Source organism: Myotis myotis, unplaced genomic scaffold (genome assembly GCF_014108235.1).
Source record: "Myotis myotis isolate mMyoMyo1 unplaced genomic scaffold, mMyoMyo1.p scaffold_m19_p_14, whole genome shotgun sequence".
Classification (NCBI taxonomy): domain Eukaryota; kingdom Metazoa; phylum Chordata; class Mammalia; order Chiroptera; family Vespertilionidae; genus Myotis; species Myotis myotis.
In genome coordinates, this window is record NW_023416318.1 from 2367104 (window position 1) to 2382532 (window position 15429).

At 40.2% G+C, this 15429-nt stretch overlaps 1 long non-coding RNA gene across 1 annotated transcript; it reads left to right on the forward strand.

Annotated features, from left to right (window-relative positions):
- The first annotated feature begins 3379 nt into the window (after positions 1 to 3379).
- On the forward strand, positions 3380 to 11185 carry LOC118669345. The gene is made up of 3 exons (XR_004971967.1): positions 3380 to 3551; positions 7691 to 7809; positions 11098 to 11185. It is a non-coding gene; the product is annotated as an uncharacterized LOC118669345 (long non-coding RNA).
- Positions 11186 to 15429: the final 4244 nt, after the last annotated feature.

The following is a 15429-nucleotide window of genomic DNA, read 5'->3' on the forward strand; positions in this document are numbered from 1 at the left end:
TTCCTGTTGAATCTGCACACGTGGTCCAAATGAACTTGAGTCGCATATAGCAGATGTAGACACTGATACTCTATTTCTTTTGCTACTTTGGTTTAAACTTCTTTTTAGTCATGATTCAGGTAGTCACAGGGGTGAGCTGGGGAGGAAACTCAACCCCATTGGGCTGGATGAGATTGGAAGGGTATGGAGATGTGTGAGACGAGGATGCTGAAGGAAGGTGACTCACTGCACAGGAAGGTCATGGCGAAGGCTGAGTGCACAAAGCGCAGGGCAAAGATGGTCAGGGGTGATTTTAGCACTTGTCAACTTCATCAAACCTAACCAAAGTGGTAGCAAATCCAGAGGCAGTCATGAGTATGTGGTATCTGTTCATATATCACTGGCACCACTCAAGGTGGGAGGACAGCTTCCAGGAGATGGTGGCACTTCATTCACATCCACAGTCCACACAGGGATCAGGGTAGGGCCACCGTGTTAGAGCAGAACTGGAAGACCAGGCAGGAGAACTGTGCAGAGGCTGTGGGTTTAGGAGGTGAGACAGATGGGGCAGGTGGTGGCACCATACTGAGTGGTAGGGGCTAATCCCGAGCTTAGCTGGTACAACAAGTCAGGTATCAAACTAGGACCCTAAGAGTTTCGGCTCACCCTAGGGCTCTGGCTTGATTCCAAGACCATCAGACCCTGCTGCTGCTGACCATGTTTTATCTGATGAGACTCCCTCATAACAAGGCCAGCACCAGCCTGCTGCTGAGGGTCACCAGTGGGACCAACTACAGGAGCCGGAGAAAACACCACAAGGTGACAAAAGGGATGGCTGATACTTCTGGATGTGGGAGCACAGACAAAGGATTTCACCAGCTCTCAGGCCTGGACTAGCTTGGCTCCTTTCTCTCTTCTTTTTCCTTGTTTCCTAGTGGTTACATGGGCCACCTGTCACCTGGAGGCTCGAGTGTCTCTTGAGTGGTGATGTCTGTCAGAAGTGTAACTCCTCTGCTCATCACACACATAGCAGGTGTCCAACTTCCTCTGCTCATCACACACACAGCAGGTGTCAAACTTCCTCTGCTCATCACACACATAGCAGGTGTCCAACTTCCTCTGCTCATCACACACATAGCAGGTGTCAAACTTCCTCTGCTCATCACACACATAGCAGGTGTCAAACTTCCTCTGCTCATCACACACATAGCAGGTGTCAAACTTCCTCTGCTCATCACACACATAGCAGGTGTCAAACTTCCTCTGCTCATCACACACATAGCAGGTGTCAAACTTCCTCTGCTCATCACACACATAGCAGGTGTCAAACTTCCTCTGCTCATCACACACATAGCAGGTGTCAAACTTCCTCTGCTCATCACACACATAGCAGGTGTCAAACTTCCTCTGCTCATCACACACATAGCAGGTGTCGTGCCCTCAGGGGTCATTGCAGACCTGTCGGGGAAGATTGAGGTACTTTTCTGTGGATTTCTCTGGAGGTTTTTAGCTTATCTACTGACCCAAGGACAGCCATGCTAGTCACCTGTCCCACCTTCCACCCTACTCTCCCCTTCCCCGCAGCCCAACTTGGCTGCTGGTAGTCCATGTGGACTTTCTCTTCTCTTTTTTCTCTTCCCTCACCCCACCTCCAAATCCTCACACATACTTTGGAAGAACTGTGTCTTTCCTTCTAAGACCAGCCTGTAAACACTTCTTCCAAAAAGCCATTCCGTCTTCTTCCAGTGGAAATCGCCTTTCTTTCCTGCATGTTCTTGATACAGACTGTCGCTTCATCATCCTACTAATTACAATTGCTCTGAAGCCAAAGTTTAGTGAGCCTTTACAATGTTACTCATGTAACTGTTAGCATAATCTGTACTACAATGCTACGAACACTGGCTCCATTGTGCTAAGCTACTTACTACTATTTATCTCATTTCTTCCTCTCGACAGTTCTAGCAGGGGGGCACAGGCATCAACTCTCTTTTACAGATGAGGAAACGGAGGTTTAGAAATGAAGTGGGTGCAGATGTGGGGTTTCAACCCAGATCGTCCTCACTTGTTTACCTCACCGGCCTAAGATGTCACAGAATATAGGAAATGCATTTTTATAACATTCATAAATAGCTATTTATATCCACTAGAACACCCAGTGCTGCTGGTTTTGTGTGACACTATACCCTTGTTTCTGAATATGCATAAGTTTATTGGATTGTCTTCTTTGACTCATGTAAATGAAAAACATGCCGATATGGGAAAATACAGTGATCAATAGCTCCAGGGAAAATGTTTGCTTGTTTAAATTTAAAATGGACCATTTGGATCACAGGAAGCAAGGCTGCCTTTTGGATGTATGGGGCCGAGCAAAAGTTTGGGGGAGTTCTTACCTAGTTTAACAGTTTGAGTCATTCCAAATCAGCATGCCAGCTCTATTCTGGCAGCCCAACTGTGTACATTCTACTAAAGGAAAGCCATCATGGACCGTGGGAATACTCTGGTCCAAAGGGGACCTGGAGCCCACACGGGACCCATTTGGGCTCAGGTTGCTTCATCTACCTGCCCTGATCTGGCCTTACAGCCCCAGCCAGGGAGATGGGACTTAGAAATTATAGAGGAAGGCGCTCCAAAGCCCTGAGGGCCCTGGGTGGAGGCCAAGGCTGGATCCTGTTTATCTGGGTCTAAAGTGTGGTACCGATGGAAAATATAATAAGCAAATAATGAATAATGGTCAAGATAATTGCAATAGGAGCCTTGGTAAACATGCGCTAAACTCCATATTCAGTGTTTAAGAAATCTGAAGGTATCTTGGCGTTGTACACATTACTCTTGAGCTCTAAATTGAATCACTTTCTTGCTTTCTCACTTATAAGCTCTGTGATTGGATAAGCAACCGAGTTCTCTGAATCGGTTTCCTCAGGCATACAATGGGCAGCGATGGCACTCGGCCAGGGTCATGTACAAAAGTGCTATTACAATGATAATAGCCTGCATTTATTGAATTCTTATTGTGCGCCAGACACTATTCTAAATGCATTACATGGGTTAGCTCATTTACACCTCACAACAACCCTTTCAGCTGGGTTCAAAAGAACCCATTCTTTTTTTATAGATGAAAAATGAGGCATGGAGAGGTACCCCAGGTTGGACTGCGAATCCAATGCCAGAATCTAAGCACAAAACCTTCATGCCATGTCACCTGGCTCAGCTCTTCTCAACCCTGGCTGCGTGGTAGAGTTGTTGGAGGCATGTTAAAAAAAAGTACCTATAACTGGACATCGTCCCCTCCTCCAGAAATTCCAATTTAATTGGCATAGGCATTGATCCTTTTTACAGCTCCCCGGGAGATTCGCATGGCAGCCGGAGCTGAGCACTAATAAAGAAGAGGCTTGCAGTGAACTTGTGTTGAATCTCAATCAGGGTGACTCAACCTTGGCAACACCAAGTGAGTAAATGCGCCCCAGTGCTTTTCAAAGCCAAGTGCTTCACACATATAAGAAATTCGATGTGATGTTTATTAAGCTGGTACTTATCCAAATCTTCTGTGTTCATACTACTGACTAGAGAAACAGGTATGTACAGAGTATCACTTAAGCAGGCAGGAGCAGGGGTGGGAAGGGTGGGGGTAGACAGGGTGGAAGTGGTTTGATACAGTGGGGAGGAATATTTTTATAACTGATCATGTTAAGAATTGCCAGAGTGCCATGGCCGGTTCAGTTGGTTGGAGCATTGTCCCGTACATCAAAGGTTGCAGGTTCGATTCCTGGTCAAGGTGCATATGTAGGTTGTGGGTTTGATCCCCTGTTGGGGAATGTACGGGAGGCAAACAATTGATGTTTCTTTCTTGCATTGATGTTTCTCTCTCTCTAAAAATCAATAAAAACATATCCTTGGATTTAAAAAGAATTGCCAGAGTAATAATAAAAAGCAGACTGATGTTTGTTGGTTTTATTAATTACTATTTTGAAATTCTCTACACTCCCATCCTGCCCCGTTGCTATGCTACAATTTAGTATGTCACCATTGTTGCTTTTAAGATTATCATGAAAATTATAAATTAAATGTATATATAAAATATTTATCATCAGTATATATAAGTAATATATCCTACATATGTTAAACATATTTATACATGTTTATATAAACTTACCCATCTATTTATGCTAAATAGACAAATAGATGAATAAAGTTATATAAATAAAAATATGGCTCATAACAACCTTTTGAGAAAAGTATAATTATCTCCATTTTACAAATGAAGAACTTGAAACAGGGAATTTAAGTCACTTGTCCAATGCTAGCAAGCTAGTAATACGTAGAAAACATTTTTGTGTGTGATTTACCAACATTATTACTTTTAATTATTTCAGCATTCTTATGAAGAGATACTATTATTAGTTCTTAAAAAATTAAAGGCACAGGAGAAAGAGAAAAGGGGTCCAAGACAGGATGCCAATGATTTTTTTCTAGCTTCTCCCAACTGGGAAGTCGTTGAGCCTGAACTTAGCCTCAGATGGTCTTCCTCCTGCTCTGCTCCTGAGCCGGCGCCCTGCTGCCTCTCAATGTTCCATAGTCAAGGCCTAGACTCCAATTTTTTTCTCGGTATTTTGCTTCCTCTTCTTTATCCTTTTTTTCAACTTCTAGATCCCTATCTTTTGAAAAAATAAACTAGAAAATGTCACTAGTGTTGAATGCTGCTTTGGCATAAAGAATATTTTGACTAAAGGCAATTAAGAAGCAGATATGAGAAAAGCTCGCTGTCCTCCCCCTATTTCTCTAGGAGTAGATCATACATTTCCAAAGGTGTCCCTCCTCCCCTTTCTACCAGGAAGGACAAAAGTTAATTACCAGAGGAGACAACTTTAGACTCTTATCAGTGTGGAGATGGCACCAGAGGAATCTATATTACAAGGTGCTAACTAGCCTTCATCTACCATTAATTTCCCATATATTTACTTTTCCACAGTTTGTGGTTCTTGGAAGCCTGAAAACTCTTTCCTCTATTTTGTCATGTCTCTACAAATTTGTTTTTCGTTGAAGATGCTATAAAAGCCTGAATTCTAAGCCACCACTTTGAGTTACTCTTACCCGAGTTTCTCTCAAGTATATATGAGATACACATGTTAATAAGCTAGTTTGTTTTTCTCTGGTTAATCTGTCTTTTATTACAGAACCCCTACCATGAACCTAAGATAGGTAGAGGAAATTTTTTTTTCCTCCACTGCACAAAATAATACACATAGCTCATTGGATTCTTGTTTGACCTTATTGTCTAAGTACTTCTTGGTTCAACCCTGGGTACTCATTCAACATGTCTGAAATTGGAGTCATCCACTTCTGCATCTCCCTCTGTGCCAGGAGCCTGGTCACCTGCATCATCATCCACCAGCCTCTCACACTGGACTTCCACTTTCCACTGTTCTGCCTCCTCAGGAAGGAACGTGGCTACAGGGGGCATCCAAGCTCTCTCAGAATCCCACCCCATCTCACTGGGTCCTTCTTTGTGTGACCACAGTCCTAAATTCTGTCAAAAAGGGTTACAGTACTAGGAAGAATTTGAAACTAAATTTGGTGGCCATGTGACCTTGGAGAGGTTAGCACACCTTCCTCCTATAATCTTTCCCCTGTAAAATGAGGATAGTTCTGGAGGAGGGCTTGTGGTAGACAAGCATGACAGACAAGCAATCATAATTACAAGGGATACACGTTTTTTAAAAATATATAGTTTATTGATTTTTTACTGAGAGGAAGGGAGAGAGATAGAAACATCAATAAGAGAGAAACATCGACCAGCTGCCTCCTGCACACCTCCTACTGGGGATGTGCCTGCAACTAAGGTACATGCCCTTGACTGGAATTGAACCTGGAAGCTTTCGGTCCGCAGGCCGATGCTCCATCCACTGAGCCAAACCGGCTACGGCAAGGATACACTTTCTTGCAGGAGGGGGAGGGTGTGCTTATTATGCCGGTCTCCTTTCTAGATTCAGTGTGAAACAGAGGCCTGGAGTGGGAAGATCCTTTCTATTTGATCTATATTTATAATTAAAAAGTTAATATGGTCATTGGTATGGACTGAACCATTTCTCCCCAAAATTTATATGTTGAAGCCCTAACCCCCAGCATGACTGTATGTGGAGATAGGAACTTGGAAGAGGTGATTACGATTAAATGAGCTAATAAGGGTGGGGCTGTAATCCATTATGACTGGTGTCCTTGTAAGAAGATGGACAGATACCAGAAATGCACATGAAGATGCAGCCAGAAGGCGGCCATCTGCAAGCCAAGGAGAGAGGCCTCAGGAGAAAACAAACCTGTTGATTCCTTGATCTTGAACTTCCAGTCCCCCAAACTGTGAAAAAATAAATTTCTGTTGTTTAAGCCACACAGTCTGTGGTATTTTGCTATGGCAGACCGAGCAAATGAATCCAATCACCTTTGAACTATGAAACCTAATCAAAGATGATTGTTTCTGAGTGCGTTCATTCCATTTCGGCTGGGCAGAAGTATGTATAAGAGGAACATTCAAGGCTGGACTTGGCCATTCCCAAAGTGATTCTCATGATTTCATTATAAAAAGGAAATAATGACCTTAATTTGCATGCAAAGAATTTTATCACTAATGACCCGAGCTGCATAAACAACTTTCATCTTTCTTTCTGGGGAAAAAAGCAGTTTTCTCTTTGTTCACCATTCTGGTCTTTTGTGTTTTTTAAGGGACCTGATCCTCTAAAGAGACTTTGCTGTTTGTCCCAATTTTGTTTTTGTTATTATACCTCTTTGCCAGACACAAATACTCAGTTTATGCCATTCTCTCCCTCTTCATTGGACCTGGCATTGAGTGACAGATTAAATACTCTTAAATTAACATCAATGATGAATTTCCCTCAGATGGCACTTGTACATAAAAAGACTTCCATTAAGCAAATGTTATGTCATCAAGAAACCCATCAATAGCTCTTCCAGTGATCATAGCTGTGTCATTTTTCTCATCACTGTTAATAACCAGCAAAGTTATAATTGCATCTGGAGCTTAATTAAACTCTATCCTGTTAATGAGTGCCCATGCTTCAGATCTCCCATCAAATGGTCTGCAAAATTTAGACCATATTTCTTGAGGGCCAGGTTCTTAGAAGACATGAGAAGGTATGGACAGAAAACAGGTTGGATAATGAAATTCAATATTCTGCAATGACTAGTCATTGGATATTAAAGGTGAGAGTGGCCTAATACATTATTTAAAATTCCAGTATTTTAAGCTTTTTTAAAAATAAATTTTAATTTTCAATTACAGTTGACATTCAATATTATTTTATATTAGTTTCAGGTGTACAGAATAGTGGTTAGATTATAGTAATTTTTATTTTACATATTTGTATCTTTTACATATAATATAAATAATAAAGAAAAAAAATGCCTATCTCTTAGGTTTACTTGCAAAGTACAATCTCCTTAGTAAATCTATTCTTTCCATTTTTACATCTCATACTCTCTGCTCATATACATATTGTGGCACAGAGTAGCCAGGTGCTCACTAGACCCACCCTGTTTCTCCTGAGCTCTCACCTACATTATTTCTGCCAGCTCCCTTCATCTAGGGTCAGCAGGGGCCATGAACTTGTTCTTGCCAATGTCCTTGAGCAGAAGCTCTGTTCAAGGTTAAGAGGTGGTGGTCTCCTTTTTCCACCTCCCAGTTCCTTCCTCTGCCTTTCAGATGAGATGGATGCAGGAGATGAGGCCCTGGTTGGAAAGATCCTGGCTCCCTAATTCACTGTGTTAGCTGTGTGGAGCTGAGACCACCCATCTGCGTGTTGACCTAAATTAGACTGTGATGTGAGTGAAAATTAAACTTTACTAATTTCAACTGCTGAGGTTTTGAGATTATTTTTGTAACACTTAGCCTTTCCTCATATATATATATATATATCTTACCAAATTCCATAGGTAGTTATAACTTTTTTACTTAAAAATGGACATTGTTGTATATAGAATTTCTACCTATCATATAGTCTTCCGTGTGACACAGAGTTATGATTTTAATGTGTAAATAATATTCCATGTTAAGTGATGTGCCAAATTACCCATCACTATTTGTAAAATATTGTACAGATCATTTCCTGTATTTCCCTCATTCCTATAACATGATTTCTTAGAATTATGTTAGCAAATTGTTTTTTTATAGTAATGTATCAGTTTACATTGCCCCTAGCTGATATAAGGGTACAAGTTATAGTCAACCTTTCTAAAGTTGAGAATTTATTTTTTCTTTTATAATTTACTTGGAGTTAAATAATACTTTATATGTAAATACATTATATATATGAACTTTACATATATAAACACAGTATATTTGAACTCTTTATATGTACTCTGTACTTTATATAACCACACACATACACACACACACACACACTCTTTAATGACAAGTGAATTTATATTTTCCAAATATGTTTTCTCACACATGGAGAATTTAATTCTGCCCATTGCACACAACCCTGCACATGGCCCTTCAATGTAACAGATGACACAACTGAGAGTTGAAGTGATTAGTGAGGGAGATAATGTTAAGATAATGACTGAGTATCAGAATACAAGCCTTATAATTTAAATACAGGGAATTTTCTATTATAGCAAGACTACCATATTTATGAAATATAGCATGTCATTCTGGGCCTGTGACTGTCATCTTGGAAAGAATGACCATGACATAAATAAAACATGTATCTCACCCTATATCATTCCCTTTCACTTAATAGACAATATGAATTCAATAAAAGTCTACAGGAATTCAGTGGTGCATAGTCTAGGAAGCTCAGATATCATTGTCAAGCTCACCTCAGCCATGGATAGAGACAAGCACAACAGCATTTAACAGCCTCTTAAGTTTTGTCCATATGAGATAGGGATGAAGGAATTTGAGAGGAATGATTTAGTATGAGTTATTTAATAATTTAGTATTTGAAATGTCAGGAAAAGGGGCACAGGCATATGATATTTGAGCAGTAGTAAGTCATCCTGAGCAGGGTTTACCTGTAAGAGAAGCAGGAGATAATGCAGAAAAGACAAGTTAGAACTGGTGCAACTCAATTCAATCAGCAAGTATCAAGTTCCTATTGTGTGCCAGGAACTGCCATTGGTACTGGGTTGATGAAAGGCAAATCAGATAAAGGTCTTGCTTGAGCTCTTAATCAAATGAGGAAGAATATAGTTTAATGAAGAAGTCAAGAGACTCTGTAATTATTCTGGAGTGTGAGACTCAACTCTGCATTTTGTGAGCTTGGACAAGATACCTCAGTGTAATTTTCCTCACCTGTAATTTTGGGATAACTAGAGTACACAGGTTGGTTTGGAAGCAAACCTGAGATTATGCCTGAAAAGATTTTAATGCACTGTCTCAGGTATAGTGTGCCCACTGAAATGCTAGTTATGATGATGATGATGATGATGATGATGATGATTTTAAAATATATTTTTATTGATTTCAAAAAGGAAGGGAGAGGGTGAGATAGAAACATCAATGATGAGGCACTGATCGGCTGCCTCCAGCACGCCTCCTACCGGGGATCAAACCTGCAATCTGGCATGTGCCCCAACCGGGAATTGAACTCTGACCTCCTGGTTCATAGGCCAATGCTCAACCACTGAGCCACACCGGCCAGGAGCTAGTTATTATTTTTAAAGTTTCATCAATGGGAATACCAACTGTCAAAACAGTCACAACACAGAATGATTAAATGTAACAGTAGAAACACAGGTAAGATACAGTTAGCCTAGGAAAGACCTGGAGATATAGTTAATTGGAAAGTGGATTGAAATATTGACACCAATTATTGATGCCAAGTCATGACCCTTTCTGTGTCCATGGCTTTTTCTATAAAATGTATGCAGTTCTTTTCATCTCCATAGGAAAATTATAGTTTCTTGTACCTTGACTGTGCTATTTGCCTTGACCAATGAGTGCTAGCAAACAAAACAAACAGAGGCTGGAATTGTGCTTGTGGGCCTGTGCATGTGGTCTTTGTTCCTCGGCTAAGCTATGGGAATAACATGTCCTGCTAACCTGAATGTCTCAGAAGGAATATGAGAGACATGTAGACACATGGAGTTGACACAGGCCCACAGACCTGGAGCTTGAAGCAGAGTTACCACTCTAAACCCAGCTGAGATCAGTCATCCCCAAACTCATGAACAAGAAATAAATGCTCATTGTTGTCTGAAAATTGTTGTTCCGCAGCAATGTTCAACAGACATAGGGTTGATGTTCAAGGATGACCTTTTAGAAGGAGTGATTTGTGAATTGGGCTTTAAAGGAGGTGTAGAAATTTACCAGGGGAAAAAGAGGGGTAAGGATATTCCAGAAGATAGATATGGAGGAAAATAATTCAGAAGAACGCAATAACATGATTTAGCATTTTAGTATTTGGGCTCTATTTAACACATATAAGTTTAATAAAGGAATGATGGAAGAAAAGACAATAGACACAATAAACAAGAAATGCCTGGCATACTATACCAAACAGGCTCCATGACTCTAAGAAGTAAGAGAAAATTAAAATAGTATCTGTTCCCCAAAAGGTGAAAATCCCTTGAAGCAATAATGAAAATGCTAAATTTTTGAGAGCAAAAGCAGAAAAAAAATCACAAAATAAAAGGAAGATAATTCACATTAATTTTTATGCCCAAATTATTTTTAAGCAGATGAATTTTGCAATATCCTAGGCTTCTACCTATAAAAATCCCTCCTCTGACCAATCCATTCCCATCACAAAGCCTGCCCCCCACCCTTTCACTTTATTCTGTATATAGTCAATGAGCTTTTCTCTTTAGGTATCTTAGGGCTTTTAAACAGAACTTCTTCCTTCCTAATTTAAGTTGTAGTAGAAAGGTAATTGGACTCGGAGCTGTTGTTGTCCTGCTGAGCCAATGATTAATTTTGAGTCCTTGAACAAGTTCTTTTATTGCATTGAGCATCACTTACTCATCTACAAAATCAGAGGTTTTGACTGAGTAATCTTTAACATCCCATTTAGCGTTGATAGCCATTCATCTATCCATCTAACAAATATTTCTTGAGTCTACTACATGCCTAACCATGTACTAGATCTTGTTCTCCTCTTGGAGGGAAGAGACGGTCAATAAACAAACTGATAAATGAGAACAATGTCCGACGCTGATCAATGCTCTGCTGAAAAATAAAATGTGATGTGATGTAATTAATAGTGATTTGGTGGCTGCTCTACATTGAATGGATAATAAGACATGGTTTCCCTGAGGAGGCGACATTTCAGTTAAAAAGAAAATGACCAAAAAAGGCATATTTTGTCAGGCTAGGGAAAATTATGTTTATGCTAAATTTTAACTCTCAAGAACTTACTCTATAAATACGGGGGTGGGGGTGGGACCAGGCTATTAGGAGCCATCACTAAATTGCCAAATAACTTATTATTCCCTGATTGGATAGTTCTAAAACGACTGTTCAATGGACCAAACTGCTTGTATGTGGGCAGGGGGCATAGGGTATGCAGAGGAGCAGCACAGTATTGAGGAGGAGGCCTAGGATATGTGCAAAAATCAAACTACAGAGTGGGGGAAGCCTGAGACACAGATGGAAAAAAAGTTTAAATTCCACCACTAGGGGCAGCATAGTCACCTGGAAATATAGAAGGAGCTTTAGAGAGTCTGTCTTTTTCTCAGGAAAATTGAAGTCCAGAGAGGTAGAGTGATTTGCCTAAAGTCACAAGGGCCTATTCTTGCAAGTCGTGTATTCAATTCCTAAGAATCACAAACTTAAAGTAAAGTATGAATCAAGTCTCTGATGGGACTTACAGATTTGAGGTGGGGGAGGGAGAGGAGGCTCCATTATTGCTACAGCTGCCTGGAGGGTAAACTTGCCTGTTGTTACCAAATTTCACTGCTTCTCCATTTTCAGGTTCCATTTGGAGAGACCAGGCTTATTGCAACCCTGACACTCACACTTATCAATTGAAAGCCCTGAAAAGAAAAAAAAGAAAGAAAAATGACGCTGGCCTGCTTACTCCTCTAGCACAGCCCAGTTCCCATTTGGCTTACTTCAGCAGATCTGCGTCCCAGACCTGATTTGTGACTAACTAGGGGGAATCTATGTAGCAGCAGAAAACCGCCAAACTCCTGGAATTACAGTCAGAAGCCCTGTGTTCATCCCCGATGGCCGCCCTTTAATCTTTTATTCCCCGGCCTGCAAAATGATCCTGTCACTTGCCTTGCCTACTGCAAGTGGTTATCAAGAGTTAAGTAGAGACTTTGGGACAGTGTTTTGTATATCAAACAATAAATGTAAAAGGAGATTGGATTACTTACCAATTTAAATTATTAATTAGCTCAGTTGCTTCATTCTTCTGAGTTATAATACACCAGTTTGTTTGTTTGTTTATTAATTTTTTTATTGGTTTCAGAGAGGAAGGGAGAGGGAAGAGACACCAATGATGAGAGAGAATCATTGATTGGCTGCTTCCCACACGCCCCCCACTGGGGATCGAGCCTGCAACTCAGGCATGTGCACTGACCAGGAACCAAGCTGTGACCTCCTGATTCATAGGTTGATGCTCAACCACTGAAAGACACCAGCGGTGCCGGTTTATTTTTTATTTTTTGAGAGGGAATTAAAGTAAATAAACTCTCGGGTCCCTTTCAGCTCTAAGAGCCTATGATTTTATAACAAAATGGTAGCCTGAAATTCTTGAAAAAGTGTCCTCTAGTACTTTCTTTCCTATGGGATTTGCCACTGGCAACCTAACATATTCTCTGGTATGAAAGGGAAGATTCATTACTGGAAAGTTGCCTGACTTAGTTGACATACACGCAAAACTCTAAGAAGCTGGGCCCTAATCAGTTTGGCTCAGTGGATAGAGCTTCGGCCTGCGGACTCAAGGGTCCCATGTTTGATTTTGGTCAAGGGCATGTACCTTGGTTGCGGGCACATCCCCAGTAGGGGGTGTGCAGGAGGCAGCTGATGGATGTTTCTCTCTCATCGATGTTTCTAACTCTCTATCCCTCTCCCTTCCTCTCTGTAAAAAATCAATAAAATATATTAAAAATAAAAAAACTCTAAGAAGCTGGAAAGGGTATTTGACCTCACAGCATCCTTTTTTGGAGCTGAGTGACATGCAACCACAGTTTCTGAATTTATATTGGAAACATAGCTATCAGATAGTTGTATGATGCCTCTTGCAGGACCACCTGATGAACCACTTGAACCATAAATCTAGCTGGTGTACACTATACATCCCCCATGAGTTCATGTGAGATAACCTCATAAAGTCCTCAGGGCAGGATTCTGCAAATCACTGAATTGAATAATTGCTCTCTGAATAGTAGCGTAAACTCATTAGGAGCACATGAGAAATTAACACTCATTCTGAAGGGGAGATTAATTGGCCAATATCCTACATATTTCCAGAGATAATGGGCACCCTGTCAATCAGCAGCCCTTAACATTTTTTTGTCAGCTATTCACTTATATGAAGCAAAATATAAAAAAAGACCTTTTCTCATTTGCTTTTTTCAAAAGGAGGAGAAAAATCACCTTTGTTTAATTGCAAGGAAGTGTTACTGTACAAGAAAATATTAGGGGAAATTATGTATCTGTATCTTAGCAATGGGGGGGTGTGATGTGTAATTTTACTTATAAAATATTTACAAGTTAATATCTGGTTATTTGAAAATTATCAGTGAAAAATCCTGATAAGCATGTATACCACTCTGCATGGTAGATTTATAAAAACAACCAACAAGCAACCTAATTAATAATGATAAGGTAAAACTCATAATATTTCAGAATTGGAAAAAAAAGAATGTCAGCAAATGGCCTGGCCAGTGTAGCTCAGTGGTTGAACATCGACCTATGAACTAAGAGGTAATGGTTTGATTCCCTGTCAGGGCACATGCCTAGGTTGTGGGCTCGATCCCCAGTGGGGGGAGTGCATGAAGCAGCTGATCAATGATTCTCATCATTGATGTTTCTATCTCTCTCTCCCTCTCCCTTCCTCTCTGAAATCAATAAAAATACAGGTTTTTTGTTTTTTTTTTTAAAAGTCAGCAAATGAAAACCATGACCTATTGATGACAGCATTAATGATGCATTGACATTGTCTTATTGTATTACTGATGATCTTAATGTATAAATTGACATTAGGACCTTCACAGGATTGCCAAGAACTGCAGAGCAGAAGAGTTATCAGTATACTAAATTGCATTCACTAGAAATCTCTTGTAATGCCCCAGTTTTCATTTAAGCCAGTTCTATTTACCCTTAGTGACTAACTTAGAAGGTCAGTAGCCATGTGCTACCCTTCACCTCAGAACCAAGGAAAGTTTGTAAACCTAGGAGGATGATGTCATAGTTCCCATTGCAGACTAATTGCTTGATGCTTAAGAGTTCTTATATGCATTTTATGTGGAAGCTTTGGTATTCTGTACAAAACTACATTTTAGTGTAAAATGGATAATTTTCTCTCTTGCTGGATCATTTAAATCTAGAAATTGAGGACTCAAGTACTTGCCAAAGATTATGTTTTCTTTTGAATTATTATTATTATTGTTATTTGTTAATCCTCACCCAAGGATATTTTTTCCATTGCAAAGGGGGGGGGGGAAAGAGAGAGAGAGAGAGAGAGGGGAGAGAGAGAGAGAGAGAGAGAGAGAGAGAGAGAGAGAGAGAGAGAGAGAGATAAGAAAGAGACACATGAATTGATTACCTCCCGTTTGCACCCTGAAGTCGGCTGGAGATTGAACCTGCAATCGAGGTAGGTGCCCTTGACCAGGAATTGAACCCACTACCCTTTGGTCTGTGGCCGCTGCTCCAACCATTGAGCGAACCGGCCAGGGCTATGTTTTCAATTTAGTAATTACCTGAGACAGAGGGAGAAAGGGACTATTACTAATTGCTCACTAAATATCAGGAATTTTTCTACTTGTTACATATGCTGTGCTAAACACTCTGATGAGATATTTATTATTTGTCCCAATTTATTGATTAGGAAGCAGAGATTTAGAAAGTGAATTAATTGGCTCAAGTTTATAAAAGTAGTAAGTCATAGAGCTGGGATTTGAACCAGTATCTTTTAGTTTCAAAGGCCTGTTCTTTTCACATTATTGTTCCTATAAAGGTGACAGATATCCTTCCCTAACATGTAGGACACATAATTTCCAAATGCTTGTGCCATCAGTATGATAGATTTGTCCATAATGTCACCCGTGGTCTGGGGACTATAGCAACCATGGACTGCTGAGCAACGATGAATGGCCAGCATTCAGGTTTAGCACCTGATGTGAGTTTCTTGAGAACTTTTTAAGAAATAGAATATATCAATTCTAGTCTCTCCATGTGACAACACAAGAAAAATATTTTTGTCTTTTTTTTTTTAATAATCGAAGGAATGGAGAACTTGCTGTCATCAATTACTTTTTGGAAAAAAG